General features: G+C 38.4%; 1 protein-coding gene across 1 annotated transcript in view; it reads left to right on the top strand.

Annotated features, from left to right (window-relative positions):
* Positions 1–17910, top strand: part of PMFBP1 (polyamine modulated factor 1 binding protein 1) — a 509524-nt gene that overhangs the window by 343453 nt on the left and 148161 nt on the right. The window contains exons 16-17 of the mRNA XM_084959706.1: positions 8682–8756; positions 9354–9534. The gene's annotated coding sequence lies outside the window, so the exon portion shown is untranslated. The remainder of the gene's footprint in view (positions 1–8681; positions 8757–9353; positions 9535–17910) is intronic.

The following is a 17910-nucleotide window of genomic DNA, read 5'->3' as shown; positions in this document are numbered from 1 at the left end:
TGCCACTCAGGTTTTTTTGTGGCATGGGTTCTATCCCTAGCCTAGTAACTTTTGCATGCCTCGGGCCAAAAGAAAAACAGTAGCTGGGATCATTCACAAAGGCTATTTGCTGTTTAATCTGTTGTTTATCCTTCAGTTTTTATTTTTTCATTCAACAAGTGTGCCTGGTAACTGCTGCGAATTCAGGAAACAGACATGTTTGGTTGATGAGACCCACTTACCCTAATTATAACACGTGTCATTAGCTCCCAAAGCTCAGTAGCCTAATAATAGTGCCAAGAACCTAGCAACTTGGGGATTTACTTATCTTTCTAGATCTGAGGTCTGATAGCAAATGAAATTTTGGTCTGTGTGTGGTTATGGGTGTGCACATGTATGAGAGGTATTTTTATTAATTAACTTAATTAAGTAGGGAATACATTCTTAAAGTTTAAAAAATCCAAAAGGCACACAGTAAAAATTCCCTTTTTCTGTGTTTCCTACCTCCTCAGTTCCCTTACCCAATATCAATCCATGTTATTCACTTTTTTGTATGTCCTTGTAGAGATATTTTTTTATATACAGGTAAATATATATATATGCATAAACTCCTCTCCCTATTTTTACACAAATAGCAAGTTTTACACTCTGCTCTGCACTTTTTTTTTACATCATACTTATAGATATTTATGGTCTTTCTGGACCTCTCCCGTTATTGACTTTATTTTCCTGAAATGGCTACAAAGAAGATTTTTTAGTAGGAGAGTCCTCAGCCATTTCTACAGCTTCACGATTTCTCATTGTTGGATAAACCATTAGTATTTAACCAGTCACCTACTGAGACATTTAGGTAGTTTTCTTTTTTGTTGTTGTTGTTGTCTTTTTGCCATTTTCTTGGGCCGCTCCTGCGGCATATGGAGGTTCCCAGGCTAGGGGTTGAATCAGAGCTGTAGCTGCTGGCCTATGCCACAGCCATGGCCACGTGGGATCCGAGCCACATCTGCAACCTACACCAGAGCTCATAGCAACGCTAGATCCTTACCCCACTGAGCAAGGCCAGGGATCGAACCCGCAACCTCATGGTTCCTAGTCGGATTCGTAACCACTGAGCCACGACAGGAACTCCAAGGTAGTTTTCTAATCTTTTGTTATTACAAAGCTGCAGTGCATAACCTTTTGCATATGTGCAAGTATTTATTTAGGATAAATTATGGAACTGGACTAGCTAGGTCAAAGAGTATATGCATGTGATTTTAATGGATTTTGGAAAATTGAATCCCATGGAGATTAATGCTGGTTTCCATTCCCATCAGCAATGTCTGAAAAAAAACTTGCTTTGCCACACACCAATACATTGTACTGTCAATAATTTTTTAGTTTTGCCAATATATTAAGTATAAAATCATGTCTTGGTAAGGATTTAATTTGCATTTCTCTTACTTTGAGTGAGATTGTTTTTATATGTTCAAAAGTCATTTTCTTATGAATGGTTTGCTTGTTTTCCATTAGGTTATTAGACTTTTATATATTGATTTATAGCAGTTTTTTATATATTATAGAAGTTAGCAATTTTTTCTGATACGAATTATAAAACTTTTTGGTCTGTCATCGCTCTATTTACTTTGATTATGATGATTTTCTTCCATATATAAATTTATTTTCTTTTTATTTTGGTGATGTTATCAATCCTTATATTATGACACCTGGGTTTTGTCTCACATTCAGCAAGGACTTCTCTCACTCCAATTTTTTTTTTTAATTTTCTCATTATTTCTTATAGTAATTTTGCAATTTTATTTGTACATCTTTAATTTCTCTGCAATTTATTTTGTTGCCTTTGGTGTGTTTTTAGGTGTTGTCCCAACACCATTTTTCTATCACTGAGTACACAATAAAAAAAAACAATTTGTATTTATTCCTCCAGTACAGCTTGAATCAAAATACTACTTTGAATTTCCAAATGATCCAATATTGGTGGAATTCCTGCTATGTGCAAGGCATAATTCCAAAATATTTTCTTTTTAATTTTCATTCCAGAAGAATTTTAAGGCCTGAAACTTCCTCTAATAGGTTAAAAAAAAAAGTTGACAATAGAGTTTCTTGCTATCAGTAGGAGCTAGTTATACCTATTCAGTGAGACAAGATACTTCGAGCTGCAAGCAAAGAAAACGCAAATAGTTCTTTGTAAGGTATGAGTCCTTCTCTATAACTTGTGCAAGAAAATTAAATGGATGACAGGAAAGATTGAAAACCACAATATATATGAACATGAGATGCTGCTCACTCTCTCTCTCTCTCTGTCTCTCTCTCTCTCTCTGTATATATATATATGAAGACAGTGATGATAGACATTATGTAAACATTCACTTGAAATAGGGCTTGTGGGCTCCAAATGACCAGTCCTGAGAGATTTTTAGATAAGCATTATCTTTTCATTAGACTTTGCTTTAGTGTGCAAAAGAACACCATAAAGACTGAAAATCTCAAATCCTATATTGAAACAATCCTAGTTATAAAATACTAACAGGAACTCTATGACTTGTTGTAGCTATTGATGAACTGTTCCTCCAGCCTTCCTTTCCTGGTCTGTAATGACTGGCTATTTGCTCTTTGACCTAATAGCCATCATGCTTTTAGCCCAGATCTACTAAATACCTGATGTTGGGAACATCATTTGGATTCATACCCTAGAAAAGATTCCAGTAAAAGCCAAGTTGTATTCTACATTGCACAGATTCATAGTCTGCACATGTTTGTGTGTGACTTATCCACATAGAATGTTAAAGAAATATATGTGGGGAGGGGGCAGGAATAAGAGTCAGGGGATATGAGTCACATGCAGAGGAGACATCAAATGCAGGAAGCATATATAGAGATACCCACATACAGAAACCGAGGTGAGCAGGAAAGAGAGGCATTTACAGGTTGACACTGCCCACCTGTAGGGGGTTGAATAGTGTGTCCTCACACACACACCAAATTCATGTCCACCCAGAATCTCAAAATGTGACCTTATTTGGAAATAGGGACTTTGTAGATGTAATTAGTTAAGATGAGATCAAACTGAATTAGCCTGGACCCTAAATCCAATGACTGATCTTATAAGAAAAGAGAACATACAGACTCAGAGGGAAAAAGTGCATGTGAAGACCGAGGTAGATATTAGAATGATGTTGCTACAAGCCAAAGAACGCCAGGAGCCACCAGAGGTAGGGAGAGGCAAGGAAGGATCCTGCCCTAGAGCCCACAGAGAGAGTGTGCCCTTGCCAACAGCTCAATTTTGAACTTCTAGCTTTCTGGATTGTGAGAGAATAGATTTCTCTTGTATTAAGCCACCTCATCTGTTACAACAAACATACCACCCTCCAGAAAAAAAACATACCACCCTATTGGAAGTTAATATACTATCCTAAACAAAAGTTTTTCCTCTGTGTATACCAGCTGTCCTTTTCCCAAGTATCCTGTAAATGAACATATCCTCTTAAGGTGGATTTTTGAATTTTTAGGTCTACCAAACCATATTAAGACTTGGTACTCACTAATATGGTTAAAGGCCTTTAGCAGTTTTCTTATCTGTAAATGCAGAGAGTAATATTTGTCTCCTTCATAAGATTATCAAAAAAGAGGAGTTAATATGTGCAAAATACTGTTTATACTAGAAAATGCTATATAAATGTATATTTAATTATTGCTGCAACTTTGTAAATAGTTCGCCCAGTCACTACCCCAGACTTTTATTATTAACCTCATTTCACCCACAACAATAATACCAATAAAAAGATATAATTTATTCTGATTTCCTTACATAGATTATTATCTATCTTGAGGAAATTGGCAGAAGACTTTCTTTCCAGGACTGCCTTATTAATAACTTTTCTTAGTCATCTGGTATCTCATTTCTTCTGTCATGACTGTCAGTGAGTGTCAGTGCAGATACAGAACTCATTTATTCTCTCTTATGAATATTACTGAATGTCCGCATGCCAGACATTATGCTTGGTAAGTGAGAATCAGTGTTCAAAAGCAACATAACAGGACAGGGTAAGGTTGTAGGGAGTGGCCTCTGAGGTGGGTGTTCTCTGAAAAGGTGATATCTGAGACATCTAAAGGACAAGAGGAGCAGCCATGTGAAAATCCAGGGACAGAGCTGTCCAGGCAGAGGAGAGTGGCAAACACCAAGCACATGGGTATGGTTGAGTGTTTCTTGGTTGGAAAGGTAGCCCGGTGATTCTAGCTGAGAGAGCCACGGGGAGAAGTGTGTGAGACCAGATACTGGAGCGTGGGGCAGATCTTGGCAAAGAGGTGGAGGATTTGTCAAAGTACAATGCAAGCTCTTGGAGGGCTTTAAGAGACAGAGTAGCATTCTGATTTAACTTATTAATGATTTCCTTGGCTTCTATGGGGAAAGCCGATCCCAAAGTATAAGAGTGAAGGCAGGTAGACCCATTAGGAAGTTTCTAGGGATGAGATGATGGTGGCTTGGACCAGAATGGTCTTGGAGTATTGGTATAGACAGACCAGGACACATATGAAAGGACAACCAGCAGGCCTGTGGACACTTGGGATGTTGGGGTGAAAGAGAAAGAAAAGGGCTCTGATAAACATCTCTTGATTGAAAACAGCCCCAAAAGTATGCCAAATTCTATATATCACTATTTTCCTAATCTCTCTCTCCCATTGGGTTAAATCTGCATTTGCTATAGGTGAGAGACAAATGCAGTTGAGCTCTGTTGTCTTATTTTGGCCATGTGAAAGCACACAAAAAAGGAAATTCCCCATCAGCCCTTGTTCTTCCTAGGACTGTGAATGACTTTGCCTCCAAACCTGCTAAGGAAGGCTAATAGGGTTTATCTTATGCTGGTCCTAATGTAAAATTAGAAAATTTGGATGATTTCATTTTTTCGTATCGTTCATCTGAGAAGTCCAGATACTAATGCCCATTCTGCAGAGGTTTTCTGATGGTAAACCAAATAACATGTAGTCTAGCAGGTAGCTCAACTTCAGTAAAAGATAATGTTGATGCTGATGATGATTAGTGTTTCATGAGACAGAGGTGAGTGAAAGTGACCTGATTCCATCACACTTGAAATCATTTAGTTCCGTCTAAGTCTACCCACTACCAAAACCCCTACTATAAATCAAACCTGAGTCCATAAAGAACATCTGGGGATTTGTGAAGGTACATTGGTTCCTCCAGAGCACCAGCTCAGGCTGACCTCGTAACCTCTTGATGTTACGGCATTACTTATTCCTAGTTCTTTTGTGAGGCATAGGAATAATTTTTGAAAGAGTAGCAAGAAAAAAAGTTTCCAATAAAATAATGAGCCTTCTTTATTTTGAGCTTTCCTTTGATGCTTGCTGCCTCCCTCCCATTATGGCTCTTTGTCCACCATTGAAAAGGCCAGTGTCCTCAATTTGTGCCCAGCTGGAAAGAGAACATTAAGCTAAAGAGTGCAAAGAAGCAAAGAAATCACACTGGGATGATATTTTTCTTTATGAGCCATTTCAGCAGTCGTAACAGAGAGACTGTCTTATGAGCTGACCATAAGTTTCAAATATGGAAAATATTTCCTGGCTTTGGGGCAGTCATTATGCCCTTACATTTTAGATGTCACTAACAAAGCAAGTGAGAGATTTGTCCTATATAAATAACATATTTTAACTTAGAGAAAAGAAAAAGATTTTAAAAAATGACTGCATCCTAATTCTTCCTATGTACCAAGTGTCCTGCACATTTGGTAAGAGAATCACATCCTTGATCCTGGTGCATTATTCTTTTTTGTTGTGATGCATTATTCTTATCCCTTTCCAGTTCACATTCTTTTTTTCATAATGTCTTGCTATTTTTGTGTGAGTTTGATACCTTCCTTTATGTCTTTAATCACTTTAAACATACTTATTTTTGCAGTCTCTACCAGATTGTTCTGTCACCTCAAGTTCTCGGAGGTGTAAATCTGCTGCTTGCTTTGTCTGTTACTCTCACTCATGGCTTTTAGCTTTGTAATCTGTGGGTACATCTTTGGCAGGACTTTTTCTACGAGAAGCCTAAGTGACCTATATGAAGCTGTGGCCCTCTAGAGTATTTTTGGATTTGCTCCTACCAAATCCTGCAGGGATATTATCAGCTTGAGACCAAGTTTGATTTTAATTCTGTACTTGGTGGATAGCAAATATAAATTCCCAAAACTGTAAAGCATGGTCGCAAATTCTCAGGAGAGACTTTTTTCCCCATCCACGCACAGGAAAATAAAAGCATTCTGTGACAACAGATGGATTTATTTTCCCCAGGCTATCCTTTTAATTGTCTCAGTTTTAGTAGGGCTTATCAGTTGCAGATTCCTAACTTTCATGGGCACCATCCCCATACAGATGTTAAAACCTAATCCCTGGGGTCACTGAGAGTGGGCAGTCCTCCTCAAGGCAGGTACATGTTCCATGGCTTACTGCTCCCATTTCAGTTACCTCTTTGTACCTGGAACTTGGGGAGTTCTATACTTGCAAGGTTAGCCATTTATTTAAAAGAATATGCTGTCTTATTTGAAACATCTTAACATTTCTGGTAGAGGGGGTTTGGGGTTATCTCTTCCATCTTATGGCTGGAAATGGAACTATCATTTTGTTTTTCATGCTGCAGCCAGAGAGAATTTTTCCACATATAAATATGATTTTGTTAGCCATCTTTCTTAAAATTAGAGTGGCTTCCCAATGACCTTAAGGTGGAAACTAAAATGCATAACCTACAAAGCTCCAAATGGATCTTACCCACTTCCCCATCCTCATGCTGTACCATATCTCTTTCTCTGTGTTCTACCTACACTAGAGTTCTTTCCATTCCTGGAATGTACCTCACTCCTTCTTACCATAGTGACTTTGCACATTCTGTTCCCTCTTCCTGGCACACCTTCATGTTCCCCCAGTTCACTCAACCTTCAAAACTCAGCATAAACGTGCAATTGCAGTAGTCTAAGTAAATGGTCTAGATGTCTGATATACGTGTATATTGGTTCAGATACCCTCTCCTTTACTATACCTATCACAGTGGTGCTTTTACTTTTATTTTTGTAATTGTTTATTTAATATCTTTCTCACCCACTGGACTGCAGGCTCTATGATGGGAGATGCCATATCTGTTCTTGGTCACCGTTTTTATTAGTAAAAGTAACACTAACTGCTACTTCATCCTCACCCAAAAAAACCTAAAATCTCAATAATTTAACACCATAAATATTTATTCCTCATGCCACAGTCAGACGCAGATTAGGCAATTCTTCTCCATCTGAACCCCGGAGACTTGTATTGCACCACCATCTTCAACATGTTGCCATGAAAGTCACAGCGGAAGGGGGAAAAAAAAAAGGATCATGTGGGAGGTTTTAATGAGCTGGGCCAGGCCTGCATCACTTCTACCCATATTCCACTGGACAGAATTCAGTCACAAGTCCCTATTATAAAAGAGCTGGGGAATACAGATTACCTATGATCCGGAAAGAAGAGAAGAAAATAGTCATCAGCAAGCACACAAATCTGCCACACCATTGTATTTTCAGCAAAGAGCAGTTCCTGACAAAAGGAAGTTCTCATTAAACAGAGACTGAATGAATCAACAAATTGATGAATGAGTGGATAGAGGATGGCTAGATCATGGAGGGTGGAGGACAGATGGATGGTTTTGTTGTCAGTGAGTAGCTCATTGGTTCAGCTATCTGTAAGTTCTTTAAGCATCAAAACCATATCTGTATTGCTCGGAATGATAGAGAAGTTTGGAGAACAAATTAGAAGCTCACACAAAAATAATGATCACCACTACTTGGAAGATTTTGTGGAAGAGATGGACTCCTAGTGGTTCTTTAAAGAAAAGTATGGAAAAAAATGCAAAAACTATATAAGAAGTCAACTTGTGAAGGCATGGAATGGATAGAGGGAAAAGTAGAAGAAGGGTTAATATGAATATGGTTGAGAGTCACAAGGGAGGGAATCAATGGAGAATGGAGAACCTTACAGGGGTAATGCCCCCACTGGCTAGTGTCATCTAAGCATCACATCTGCCAAGTCTCAGACTCCATTATTTTCTCTCTTGATTTATTATAGCTTTACATCGAGGTATAAGGGTGCCTTTTTAGTGAAATAACACCTTTTCCCCTCTCATTTTGACCCTTAATGTTTAAAGTGATTAAAATGTGCTCAGGAAGTATGTATTTGTATTGGCCAGAGTTGGAACTACAGAAGACAGTTTGCCCCTGACCATGCAGAATGGTAAACCACCTAGTTCCAGCCCCAGCTGTCAGGCCAGGATTTCGCCCTAGCCCTTCTCCAATCAATACATAGAACTGCCTGGTGCCATTGGGAGGGAGCTGTGTTTTTAAAAATGAATAAAGTAGGACAGCCAAAATCTTTCCATTCTTTATGTTCTCCTCTGCTTTCCACCCAGGGGTGGGGACTCCTGAGAGCTGCAGATGAGAAGCATGAGGATGCCACCCTCCTCTGACCCTAGAAGGGGCCAGGGCTGCAAAAGTAGCCAGCCCTACATTACAGGCTTCTGAAATGCACTGTCGGAGTTAGTGACAGGGGAGCTGCTCTACCTCTGGGGCTACAGCAGTGCAGTGAGCTTTAGTGGATCAATACTTTAGTCTTGTCATGCTAATTGCTCATTGGTTGACATTCATGATCCTTCCTTGCTCCCTCCCTATGTAAACTCTTTACAGCTGGAACAGCGAGATGCAAAAATCCTGAGCCTTCAAAGCCAGCTCCTGCAGAAGAGAGAGGGCCTGGCAGCTGAGGTATGATGCTCCCCCATTTTTTGCCCCCCCCCCTTAAAAAAGCTTCATGTGTGCCTGCATGTGATAGTGTGATAGGGAGATGCACGAAGAAAAGCCTGGGGTAACATTCCTGCAACACGTAAATGGTATTACCTTTTCAGAACAAAACAGTATCTCCTCTCCTTCCACTCCTCTTCCACCCCCACTCCCCCCAAAAGAAGCCAGAAAATAGAAAAATGCCCACCCTTTCTATGAGTTTGATTTCAGTCCTTCTGTTTTGGTAAGTGGTTTACCTTCCACCAGCTTACAATGAACATGTACCTGCACTGTCCTCTTTGCTCCCTGACTAAGGCATGTCAGACTGAGCAGCCATGTGTTTGTGTGTGTGTATGTGTGCATGAGTGTGTGATCACGCCTACCATATTGGCTTCCTGTCCCTGGAACATCAGCTTTTCTAGCTGGCTGAACCTATTCCCACAACCACTGTTGCCACTGAGACCACACCAGCTCTTACCCTGTAAACTTCAGGCCTGTGCTATGCCGGGTTTTGTTAAGCCGTTTAGTATTAATTGATTTTTTTTTCCATTTTTTTCTTTCTTTCCCTGGGCGGGTCAATAGCTGGATGCTTCAGGAGCAGAGGATCTATCAACTGCAGACCAAGCATAGGGAGACGCAGGCTGACTTGGAACAGAAACCCACCAGCTCCAGCCACTCCGACAGTACTTGGTAGCCAGACAGTCGGCAGCAGGAAACATGCCACGGGCCACGAGGCAGGAAATGACCCAATCCTTGAGGTCTGGTAAGTTTCCTCACTTTTGGAAAGTGAGGCAAATAATAACCAAGTCAGTCTTTCCTTCCTCAAAAGAGCCAGCAGTTTTTCTGCTGATTTCAGTTAATGAGCTAAAGATCAAAATCGAGATGCCCCCGGCAGCCCTGGGAGGCTGGAGGGGTTGTGAGGGAAGAATGGGAGTTTGCGGGATAGATGAGGGCTAACCAAACTCCGATCCTAAGGTGAGCCACTGCAGCCAAACTGATGTCCTGAGTATTGATCCCTGCATCCTATAATTGATTTCCTCTTGGGGCCAAGAATGGGGTGGACCTACAGAGGCCAAGAGGAAAACTGACACCCTCCCAGAGGGCCATGCAGCCCTAATCGGTGATAACAGTGTTAAGTGGTCAGCCTGGAGATGAGGTTTGCTCAGATCTATTGATCTGCGCTCCCCTAAGATATAAATCCTTCTGAATTTGCTTCCGTGGATATAAATATTTATAATTAAAATAGCCTAGAGTGGCCCATCCCAGGGTGGGGTTTGATATTGGTCTCTTCCCTCACCCTATTTCATGCACTCTTCCCACTGGCTTGCATCTGTTTATACATCTCATTTTCTCTTTTGAACCCTCTTTTGCTCACCCTCTGAATGACATGCACAGTGTCTCAGACTATCAGAAGCCAGGAAAAATCCATTCTTTCTGAATGCAGCCTCCAGCTGAGGAAGGAGTGCCGCTCTCCCCAGTCAAGGCTACAGTTTCATGTGCATTCAGGAGCCTGGACTCAGAAAGGAATGGGCTACTGGGCAGAAAGGGCAATGAGGGAAGACTTCTTTGGTCGTTGCTTTGTTCTTACTTTCACTGGGTTCCAGTAAAAAAACAGCTTTATAACACTTACGTGTTAACCGTTACCAAGACCTTGTGTGGCCTCGCTTACAGTGTTAAATCTAGGAGGACAATGCGAAGGCCCCCACACTCCTGTTTCTCAGCACCTCATAAATCTAAGCTCATATGAAGTGAACAGAGCATCCCTTACCCAAGGGAATGGAAAAAGAAAGGACGCTAAGGACCTGGGAGCAAAGCCTTTGAAGCCAGCCAGCAAAAACAAGACCATTGGCCAAAGCTTTGTCCACTACAAGGACAGCCTAATAGAGGATTGGAACCGTTCAGCTTTAATTTTTAGAAATTTTGGTGGTAGGGAGAATGGTCTTTGAAATCAGTGTCTGCTCCATAAGCCTATCGCCTGCTTTGGTGTACAGGATACAAATCTGTTCACCCTGAATCTGCTTTAATATACAGGATACAATCTTTTCAGTTTTGGAAATTCTGACTACTTCTATCAGTTGTCTGCCTTGCTTCAGTGCTTTAATCTTGAACTGTGTGTCTTTGTGTTTCTGTCATCAATGTTCATTAATTTGTAATTGTTGCCTGCAAAATTGTTTAAGGACTTCTGGATCTCATGCTTGTGGAGGGTGTGTGTTAGTGGGTATGTATACCCTGTCTCAAATGTGGGTATAATTTGTTGGGATTTTCTTCTCCTCGTGTTAGAATGTTTACTCACGCTGGTCCATCTATGTGAGTTAATACATGTATGTCTGCATATTTCTATGCAGGTGTCTGTACTTAGGAAGCAATGAACATAAGCAGATTAGAGCAACGTCCCAGATTTCTCTACCATTTGCATAACTATGTCTTTCCCAGATTCATATGAAGCTTTGCTATTTTTTTCTTTTTATTCAAGATGGTAGTTTCAGAACTCAAATCTAACTTATTTGTCTCATTTAGCAAATGATTGAGGGTTAGGAATTATTACAATTAGCAGTCAAGGGTCAGTATTTTGGACTCCATTTGGCTTAGATAATTTTTATAGAATACAACTCTGATAGGTATAATCACAGTGGCCTTGGCTCAAGAATGTTTCTAAGCATACTTGAGGTTGAAAAACACTTCAAGCTAAAAGTGTAAGAATGTTCTGGTTAGTAACTTGCGTGCTTCTGTGGTAAAGGAGAGAATTGGAATGCAGCTCTCTTTGTTTGATTTATATGGCAACACCCAGAATGTGAAAGATGTATTTTACTGTGGAAATAACTTTCAACATTGACCTAGAGAACGGAAGACCCAGGCTAGTAGTTAAATCCTTCTCTGCTAGGCTATAATGAAAAGCATAATTAAAAAGAATAGATTTTTTTTTGAAGAAAAACTGTGCAATTGGTATTTTTCCCCATTGTTTACAATATTTATCAACATGTGCTTGCATGATTTTTCTAAAGAATAAGTTTATTTAGAGAAAGTAATCTAAATTTTAGAATTGAATGCACTCCCCACTAATTAAATGTGTTTTCTTGTGATCTTAGTGCCACTAAATCTAAATAGCACATACATAAATTCATTGCTGTCTTGTGCCACTGTTCCTACAGGTCATATTTGAGAGCTTGTTGCCAGCCATAGGGAAATGATTTTAGTATGGAATCATCTAGTGGCTTAGGATAACAAGCTTCAATGTCTTTTGTCTTGTAGAAATTTAACTTCTATGTTATAGATATATTCATATATTTGTTTCATACATAATGATATATTTTTCAATCCCGTTTTCCTAATAGGTTTTTCCATTCAACATATATTATAATGCAAGGATAGAAATATTTCACTGTTGTCTCTATATTAATAATACAAAATACAGTGATACTGATATTCATGATTTCCATGAAATAATATACATCTAATGTTTCAAGCCTTTCTGAGCATCTTGACATACTCATTTGACCCTTAGAGAAAACTCATGAGGCAAGTTAGAGGAAGAGTCATTATCTGCATTTTACCAACAGTAAACAGACACAAATACTAGTGTTGGACTTGGGTCTATGACCTGAGGCTACAGACTCCTGGTCAAGTGCTCCTTCCAAAGCTGCTCAATGCTGCTGTTAATGTTTGATAAAATTTCAGCATATTCTGTGTTTCCAGCACTTGTTACAACCACTGACATGCACCATAAGGCAAATATGGGTTGATCTGAATTGATCATTAGCATTCTACTCAGGCATCTTTCTTTACCCTTTGTCACACCACAACTAGCTGCAGAATCCAGTATCATGATAGACCTTTTGTGTTAGGCTCAGAAATTCTGTGAGCTATTAATATGCCTAATCAATAGGTTTGCACCTCAGGAACATTTTCCTGTGAAAACATAGTGACTGTATTGTTTACTATATTTCACAAAACCATTCTGCACACATTTAGGCATCATTCCTATCGGCATTTACTTTTAAAGAAACATTATGTACAATTTGAAGTATTAAGATGAAGCATAAACTCTTCCTCTTCCTGAAAAAAGCATTGCACCTTCCCTCAGTTTTCACCAGTTCAGTGGTTCTTAACCTTTTCTGTGCCATGAACCCCGCTGCCAGTCTGCCATAAACCTGAAGCCCATGGACCCCTTCTCAGAATAATGCTCTTAAGGGTATGAAATAAAATATATAGAATTACGAAGAAAATCAATTTATATTTAAATCAAGTTATTAAAATATTAAAATTAATTAAATATTAAAATCAATTTCTATGTGATATGTACTTTATATTAACATGTTGATAGTTCCAGTGTTGGATCTACACTATAATTTTAAGGTAGTTATAAGAATTAGAGATATTTTAAGATTACCTGCAATAATACATGATAGGGCTGTGATGTGAAAATAGATTTCTATTGGTGATGTTGCCACTTGTACTGTTAATATTACTGTGGTTTATTTCCTAAATAATTGAAAGAAATGGTAAATTTTGGTTCATTATCAGTGAAAATAAAAGTGTTATTTTTTTTTTTCGCCATTCAAGTTCACAGACCCACTGAATTCTATCCATGGGCTCTTTAGGAAATCGCTGGAGGGCAAGCTAGGAACCCTCACTCTTGCTGGTTCCAGCTCATTTTTTTAATACTCAACTGAATCATCTCTTCTAATGAACTTCACCAACCATCTCCCAGTTGGTGCCATTCCTCTGTGCCCCCAGAGCTCCCACAACCTCTCCAACCGGATACTGAGCACGGCACAGGGTCCCCATCACCTTACTTGTCTGTCCCTCCCAAAGAGTGCACATTCCTGAAGGCTTGGGTCACGGCTTATATTAATACCACCTAACACAATGTCTGGCACATGACAGGAATTCACTAGATAGGGAAAATAAGGAGAAAGGAAAATACAAAAACAAGGGAGCCATAAATCACAGAAAGCTAAAATTAACAAAAAATTAAAGTCACTAACTTGAATGTTTGCTTGAGTCAAATTTTCCATCAATAACACCTTCATATCCCAGGCAATAAAGATGGTCATGTGGATGCTGTTCTCCTTCCTTTTTAGTGCAACTTGCAATTTATAGCCTCCTAAAAACATCATAATCCCATATTAAGGATGTAATAATATTAATATCCCGGTTTCAGACCTATTTCTTTTCGTTTCGGTTCTTGTTAGTACAGATAAGGAAGAGTCGGTAGGAACATGGAGAGAGAGAGAGAGGACTTTCTTTACACCTTGATCTTTTAGGGTTTTTTATCACTCAAAAAAAATGATTTTCATTTTAAGGAACATATACAAATGTATAAATTCTCCCTAGAACCATATGAACTTGAAAGTAATTATTACAATTTCCTTGAAAAATAGAGCACTAATAATAAAAGCCTCAAGTTCTTTGCACAGATAAGCATAGATGCTTATGCACAGGAAGGTGCACTTTCAGACATGCACTCAACTTCTTAATGCTAATGTCCTGTAAAAACTAGCATTTATTCGTACATATGAATTAATGTTTTATGCACCTCTTCCTTCCCTGCAATAAATACTTGCTGTCCCTACTCAGATGAATGGGTATTTACATATCAGTGTGAGGCTGCATATTTCCTGGGTACAAGTTGATTTTGATCTACAATAGACCTGCTTATCACAGGAAGAAGAAGATAGAGCTCAAAATGGAGGTAAAATTAGAAAAAAAATTATAGCCATTTTTATTTTCTAGTGTCTATTTTCCATTCAGTATTTTTGTGCGTAAGCACATGTTGAACCTGAGTCTTTGGCTGCCAATTCAATGGCTTTTGATACCTCTGTAGAATATCTTATTGAAATATACTATTCAACCAAAAATTATTACAAAATTGAATCTGAGTTAATATAAAGTCTTAAGTTCTTGACCTGGATAAAGCTCATTTCACCCCATCATTTATTAAGATACCCATATGCACTGCATGTCCCTTACAGGTGGTATCTTATCAGGGTCGTTGGTGACTGTCCACAGAGGAGATGCCTAAATATCCTTGTGGACCTCACCCTTATTCCAACATTCATCTACTTTCACCCACTGAAGCAGAAAGTTGAAAAAGTAGTATTCTAAGTCCTTTATTCGTAAACAGAGTGTTGGAGTAAAGGAAAAAGATTGAACTAATCCTTCGACCTGTAGTTCCAATGCAAGTACCTTGCCTTGGAACTACAGGTCGAAGGATTAGTCTCAAAGCATCAATTCATATTTGAGCCTCTTCACATTTTGAAAAGAAGTTCTCATATAGCCTTAGCGGACATTCTTGTCTCTAGGTTTTGAGAGATACATTGATTATTGCATGCTCTTTTAACATGCTTGCTTGTCCCTGATTTTATCATTCTTCTCTTTCATTATTATTCCTCTCATTCCTGCTCACCTTACTCGTTTGAAACATTTTATATTTTAGTTAACTAACTGTTATCTTAAATTTACTGATTTGGCCTAACCCTACCCCATACTAAAAGCTGAGAAATATTTTAAGCAAGCAGACATATTGCTCTAGATACACATAGAAAAACATTTGCTAAGACTTGTTTTGCAAACAAATGCAGACATTCATAGTTGATATGATTATGTTAGAATTATAGCAAGAATTTAATATTTATAATGACCCTTAATTTACGCAGTACAGCTTCCCAGACAGAAAGGAAAATGTGGCTCTGGAAATACTATTAAAACAAGAAGAATGGGAAATACAGCTTAAATACTATAGCATACTTTATAATAAAAACTTATTTAAAAGAAACAAAGAAAAATCCTGGACAAATAGATTGTTAACAGAATCGTAGCTTGAAATAAAGAGATTGCATAAAGCAGTTTGCGTATGAATTTAATAATCAATGGAGGTAATTTTCAGTAATCCACATTTTAAAGATTATTTGAAAATTGTAAATATTTTCAAAATAGAAAAATATTTTCAAAACAGAAAATTAAAAATATTTTCAAAGCTATTCTCGGTAATTATCATCTATTAAAATGTAACCTCTATGTCTAATAATATAATGAAACAGACTTGAAAAGAGGAAAACTGAGAGCATGTAGAGGATAATGGAGCCAAGAGCAGGAGGAAGCTTTTGGGGAAGGATAAAGGACAAATCATTCCAGACAAATGCGATCACTCTTTTAAATCGCATTACAAGATTAATGGATGAAGGGAATGCACTAGAGGTGATATATATGATTTTACTAAAGCATTTGATACACTGCTCCATGAATTTCCACTTGCAAAATTAATTCAAATTGGGTAGAATATGTGCATGGTCACATAGATTGAAAATTGGCTGAAAGACCATAAACAAAGAATAATGACAAATGATGGTCCCTCACCTTTAGGTGGGAGACAGTATCCATTGCAATCCTGAGGACTGATGCCCACTTGGTATCCTATAACCACCTCACTAATGATCTGGGGAAAGGGAAGGAAATTAAAGAATTCACAGATTTTGACATAGGAGGTTTCACGAACCAAGATACAGTTAAGCACAAAAAAAGAGCTAAAAAAATAAAAATAGAGTAAAATTAAACATGGGTGATACCTAACCTCTTCTTACAACTAAAAGAAGAACAAAGGATTACTAGGAATATAGTCACATACAATTTTCATTTTAATTTTTAAAACGCTAATTAGAGAAAGTACCTTTAAAACCGTACTGTCCTTAAATAGGGTGATTCTTTATTCAGTTAGAATCTGAAATGTTATGCTCCTGGTTGCTCCAAATTTGAATTCATGTAAAGAATTCATAGACATGCTAAAGGGACAAGAGATTGATTTTAAGAAAAGAATTTAATTATATCAACTTGAGAGGATATAACTTTTGGAGTATCAGTAATTTCCTTAAATATTTCATAAGTTTAGGACAAATGATCACCTTGAATAAACCTTTGCTTACTCTAAGAATCTTTCTGATACAAATATTTCTAAATACCATTTTGATAATTTCAGGGACAACCTTACTATTATTTCTGATGTTGTTGTTGGAATTATTGAAACCATATAACATTTCATTGCTTAGAAGCAGAATGAACTCTTTAAAAATGGACTGGATAAAACTTGATTTTCCTTCAACACAGAGCTGGATCTCATTTACCATCAAAGCCCTTCCAAATTCACCGTCTCATCAAATCCTCTTCACTCTCCTGGAAGAGAGATATTATTATCCACAAATTATGTATGTGGAAACTGAGGCTCAGAGAAGATGACTGACTTATCTAAGACTATACTCTTAATAACTGACAGAATCATTATTAAAGCCCAGGTTTTATGGATCCCTGGGTTTGGGATCTTTCCATTAGACAACAGTTTCCCATGTGAATACCATGAAAAGAGAGTCTCAGAAGTCCTATACCAGAATCTGACCTTGACTTTGACCATTCATCCACTACTGAATTAGACAACATAATTGAAAGGACCTGGCATGGAATCTGAGACATGGAGGTCAGTAATGTTTACCTCTTCTTCTTTGCTTCTTTGCTTCCCTTTTACAGTTTCTTCTTTCAGCAAACATTTATCAAGCACCTAATGGGTGCTAGGTACTGTTCAACTTCTTAATCTTCTTTGTTCTTCCTTTTTAAATTCATGTCTCCAAGTTCACCAGAAACTCCATGAGAAAAGACATTGTGTCTACCTGTTCACTGTAGTGTCCCCAACACCTGGCACATATACTACTAGACTAACCCCTCAGAAGTTCCCCAGAGCTTTGACGAGGCTCATGTGCCTGCTTAGTTCCTTCACACAGAAGCAAATAAAATGGCCCACAACCCCCTACACACACTGAAAGAGGAGAAGAAAAGTCCTAAATAGGGACATGAGGAAGCTAGGTAATGAATGTCCTTGTCATGTTACTTTTACTTCTCTTGCACCAAATCACCCCCAAAGGCCTCTTACTACCGTGACTGATGACAAGAAAACCACCAGGCTAAAGTAGTCGGCTACTGGGACACCCTTTGCTGAACAGCAGGAGGCAGACGTTCTGCTTCTCCTTGCCTATCATCCAGCTGCTCCACAGAAAGCCATGTGGAGGAGTAGCAGGAGCCGACTGCTTTGCAGCTTCTGGACAGTCTTCTTTCCTGCAAATTAGGGAGGAAAGCCACATTATAGCTTGGCACTCCT

Source organism: Sus scrofa, chromosome 6 (genome assembly GCF_054392235.1).
Source record: "Sus scrofa isolate SSC_HxYL_T2T_F1_AM1 chromosome 6, Sscrofa_HxYL_maternal_Yorkshire_Landrace_v2.0, whole genome shotgun sequence".
NCBI classification, from domain to species: Eukaryota; Metazoa; Chordata; class Mammalia; order Artiodactyla; family Suidae; genus Sus; species Sus scrofa.
The sequence above is the reverse complement of the archived record's forward strand: the minus strand, read 5'-3'. Positions and strand labels throughout refer to the sequence as shown.